Source organism: Vidua macroura, chromosome 39 (genome assembly GCF_024509145.1).
Source record: "Vidua macroura isolate BioBank_ID:100142 chromosome 39, ASM2450914v1, whole genome shotgun sequence".
NCBI lineage: Eukaryota > Metazoa > Chordata > Aves > Passeriformes > Viduidae > Vidua > Vidua macroura.
The window spans coordinates 719,066-723,797 of NC_071609.1; the positions used below are offsets into that span (position 1 = coordinate 719,066).

Below are 4,732 nucleotides of genomic sequence, written 5' to 3' on the forward strand. Positions count from 1 at the left end.
TTCCAGTTCGGTTTTTTTTCCCCCTTTTATTCCCAAATAAAATTTTTATTTTTAATTTCAGTTCAGGTTTTTTTCCCCATTTTATTCCCAAATAAAGTTTTTATTTTTATTTTTAATTCCAGTTCGGTTTTTTTTCCCCCTTTTATTCCCAAATAAAGTTTTTATTTTTAATTTCAGTTCAGGTTTTTTTCCCCATTTTATTCCCAAATAAAGTTTTTTTTTTTTAATTCTGTTTTTTTTTTCCCCATTTATTCCCAAATAAAGTTTTTATTTTTATTTTTATTCCGGGTTTGGGGCTTTTCTCCCCTCCCCCCCCCCACCCCTTTTCTTTTTTTTTTTTTTTGGGATTTTGGGCCACTCCCCATCTCGAAAATTCCAGGATTTGGGAGTTTGGGATGCGAGGGAAACTGAGGCAGGGAAACCCCCCCCGCCACCAAAATTCCCAAACTGAATTTCCAAAGTCGGGCTCCAACAGAGAAGGGAAACTGAGGCAGGGAGCCCTTGGAATGTTGGGACAACGCCCCCAAAAAATCCCCAAATTTGGCATCCCAGGAAAAGGGAAACTGAGGCAGGGAAGCCCCCTCCCCCCAGGGAAACTGAGGCACAAGGAGGATTTGGGAGTTTTTTTTCAGGAGGGATTTGGGGTTTTGGGGGGGGAATTTTGGGTTTTGGGGGGGTTGGAATGTTCCTCTGGGGCAGTTTTTGGGGATTTTCGGGGATTTTTGGGGTTTTTTTTGGGGGGATTTTGGGGATAATTTTGGATTTTCAGGGATCCTTTTGGGATATTTTTAGGGCTATTTTGGGGCTATTTTGGGGATATTTTGGGGATATTTTAGGGATATTTGGGTTATTTTGGGGCTATTTTTAGGATATTTGGGGATATTTTTGGGATATTTTGGGGCTATTTTTGGGATATTTTTTGGCTATTTTGGGGGGTGATTTGGGGCAGTTTTGGGGCTCAGAGCTCGTCGTGCTCCTCGTGCCCCGCCGGCGGCTCCCGGCAGGGTTTTGGGATAATTTTTGGGGATATTCTGGGGATAATTTGGGATATTTTTGGGATGATTTTGGATAATTTTTGGGGCTCAGAGCTCGTCGTGCTCCTCGTGCCCCGCCGGCGGCTCCCGGCAGGGTTTTGGGATAATTTTGGGATAATTTTGGGATAATTTCAGGATATTTTTGGGATGATTTTGGATTAATTTTTGGGGCTCAGAGCTCGTCGTGCTCCTCGTGCCCCGCCGGCGGCTCCCGGCAGGGTTTTGGGATAATTTTGGGCTATTTTTGGGATAATTTGGGATATTTTGGGGATATTTTGGGGCTATTTTGGGGTAATTTTGGATAATTTTTGGGGTCAGAGCTCGTCGTGCTCCTCGTGCCCCACTGGCTGCTCCTGGCAGGGTTTTGGGATAATTTTGGGATAATTTGGGATATTTTGGGATATTTGGGGCTCAGAGCTCGTCGTGCTCCTCGTGCCCCGCCGGCGGCTCCCGGCAGGGTTTTGGGGATCATTTTGGGATAATTTCGGGATATTTTGGGATGATTTTGGATAATTTTGGGCTCAGAGCTCGTCGTGCTCCTCGTGCCCCCGCCGGCGGCTCCCGGCAGGGTTTTGGGGATCGTTTTGGGATATTTTTGGGATAATTTCGGGATATTTTGGGATAATTTTGGGATATTTTGGGGATATTTTTGGGATGATTTCGGATCATTTTGGGCTCAGAGCTCGTCGTGCTCCTCGTGCCCCGCCGGCGGCTCCCGGCAGGCCGCCGGTGTCTCCAGCTCCAGCAGGTACTCGCAGCGGCTCGGCTCCGTGGCCGCCGTCACCCGCCGTGTCCCGGCCACACCTGAGGCGCACCTGGAGGGGGACAGGGACACCTGAGACACCTGGGACACACCTGGGGACACCTGAGACACCTGGGACACACCTGGGGACACCTGGGACACACCTAGGGACACCTGGGGACACCTGGGGACACCTGAGACACACCTGAGACACACCTGGGACACACCTGGGGACACCTGAGACCAACCTGGGACACACCTGGGATACCTGAGACACCTGGGGACAGCTGGGGACACACCTGGGACACACCTGGGACATCCCTAAAACACCTGGGGACAGGGGACAGGGATGGGGGGGGTCCGGGGACATTGTGGGGGCTCAGGTGACACAGGTGATGTCACACAGGTAATGTCACAGGTGATAGGTGCCACACAGGTGACACAGGTAATGTCACACAGGTAATGTCACACAGGTGACACAGGTGACATCACACAGGTGACACAGGTGATGTCACACAGGTGCCACATCACCGTGGTGGCGCGGGTGGGTTTGGGGTGGGGGGTTTGGGGACACAGGGGGGGGTTCAGGTGACACAGGTGACACAGGTGACGTCACACAGGTGTCACCCAGGTGTCACCCAGGTGACATCACACAGGTGCCACTCACTGTGGTGGCGCGGGTGGGTTTGGGGACACACAGGTAACACACAGGTGATGTCACACAGGGTGACGTCACACAGGTGATGTCAAACAGGTGTCACAGGTGACATCACACAGGTGACATCACACAGGTGACATCACACAAGGTGTCACACAGGTGTGCCACAGGTGACATCACACAGGTGACATCACACAGGTGTCACACAGGTGTGCCACAGGTGACATCACACAGGTGACATCACACAGGTGTCACACAGGTGTGCCACAGGTGACGTCACACAGGTGACGTCACACAAGTAACACACAGGTGACACAGGTGACGTCACACAGGTGACGTCACACAGGTGACGTCACACAGGTGACACAGGTGACGTCACACAGGTGTGCCACAGGTGCCACTCACCGTGGTGGCGCGGGCGGGTTTGGGTTGGGGTTTGGGGACACACAGGTAACACAGGTGACATCACACAGGTGCCACAGGTGACGTCACACAGGTGCCACTCACCGTGGTGGCGCGGGCGGGGTTTGGGGTGGGGTTTTGGGGACACACAGGTGACACAGATGTCACACAGGTGACACAGGTGACACAGGTGACATCACACAGGTGTGCCACAGGTGCCACTCACCGTGGTGGCGCGGGTGGGGTTTGGGGACACACAGGTAACACAGGTGTCACACAGGTGACACAGGTGACGTCACACAGGTGTGCCACAGGTGCCACTCACCGTGGTGGCGCGGGCGGGGCCCTGCCAGCAGCCGGTGCCCCCCCTCGTATTTCTGGGCCCCGAATTTGTCGCCTTCGGGCCCCGCCCAGGAGCCCCAGAGCCTGCGGGGGAGGGGCAGCGCGTCAGGGGACACCGGGGGGGGTTTGGGGGTCCCCCAGGGGGTTTTGGGGGGTCCCCAAGGAGAATTTTGGGGGTCCCCAAATGTCACCAGAGGAGTTTTTGGGGTCCCCGGGGGGGGGGTTCGAGGGTCCCCCAGGTGATTTTGGGGGCAATTCTGGGGGCCCCATTGGCACTTTCGGGGGTCTCTGGGGGTATTTTTGGGGTCCCCAGGAAGATTTCGGGGATATTTTGGGGGGTTTGGGGTTCCCAGGGGCAGTTTTTGGGGTGCCCAGGGCAGTTTTGGGGTTCCCCAGGGTGGTTTTTGGGGTTCCCAGGCAGTTTTGGGGTTCCCAGGGCTGTTTTGGGGTTCCCACGGCAGTTTTTGGGGTTCCCAGGGCAGTTTTTGGGGTTCCCATGTTGGTTTTTGGGGTTCCCATGTTGGTTTTTGGGGTTCCCAGGGCGGTTTTGGGGTTCCCAGGGCAGTTTTTGGGGTGCCCAGGGCAGTTTTGGGGTTCCCAGGGCCGTTTTTGGGGTTCCCATGTTCCCCATGTTGGTTTTTGGGGTTCCCAGGGCAGTTTTGGGGTGCCCAGGCGCGGTTTTTGGGGTTCCCAGGGCAGTTTTTGGGGTTCCCAGGGCGGTTTTTGGGGTTCCCAGGGCAGTTTTGGGGTTCCCAGGGCAGTTTTTGGGGTTCCCAGGGCAGTTTTGGGGTGCCCAGGGCAGTTTTGGGGTTCCCAGGGCAGTTTTTGGGGTGCCCAGGGCAGTTTTGGGTTTTCCAGGGCGGTTTTTTTGGGGTTCCCAGGGCTGTTTTGGGGTTCCCAGGGGCAGTTTTTGGGGTTTCCCAGGGGCAGTTTTTGGGGTTCCCATGTTGGTTTTTTGGGGTTCCCATGTTGGTTTTTGGGGTTCCCAGGGCGGTTTTGGGGTTCCCATGGTGGTTTTTGGGGTTCCCAGGGCCGTTTTTGGGGTTCCCAGGGCGGTTTTGGGGTGCCCAGGGCGGTTTTTGGGGTTCCCAGGGCCGTTTTATGGGGTGCCCAGTGCAGTTTTTGGGGTTCCCCATGTTGGTTTTTGGGGTTCCCAGGGCGGTTTTGGGGTGCCCAGGGCGGTTTTTGGGGTTCCCAGGGCCGTTTTTGGGGTGCCCTGACCCCAGGCTGGTCTCGGCGCCGCCGTTTTTGGGTCTCTGGGTGACGCGCTGGAAGGGGCAGAGCCGGTACAGGTACCTGGGGGGGACAGAACCCAAAAAAACTCTCAAAACCCCTCCCAAAAACATCCCAAAAACCTCCCAAAAACATCCCAAAAATCCCCCCAAAAACCGCCCCAAAGTCACCCCAAAAACCTCTCAAAAACTGCCCCCAAAAAATCCCAAAAACTGCCCCGAAACCGCCCAGAAATATCCCCAAAACCACCCAAAAACTGCCCCAAGAACCTCCCAAAAATATCCCCAAAACTCCTCAAAAACCACCCCCATAAACCTCCCA

At 54.5% G+C, this 4,732-nt stretch overlaps 1 long non-coding RNA gene across 1 annotated transcript; it reads right to left on the minus strand.

Annotated features, from left to right (window-relative positions):
* Nucleotides 1–608: 608 nt before the first annotated feature.
* On the minus strand, nt 609–4,485 carry LOC128821355 (uncharacterized). The gene is made up of 3 exons (XR_008441083.1): nt 4,400–4,485; nt 3,162–3,262; nt 609–1,849 (listed from the first exon to the last, which is right to left on the minus strand). It is a non-coding gene; the product is annotated as an uncharacterized LOC128821355 (long non-coding RNA).
* Between the last annotated feature and the right edge of the window lie 247 nt (nt 4,486–4,732).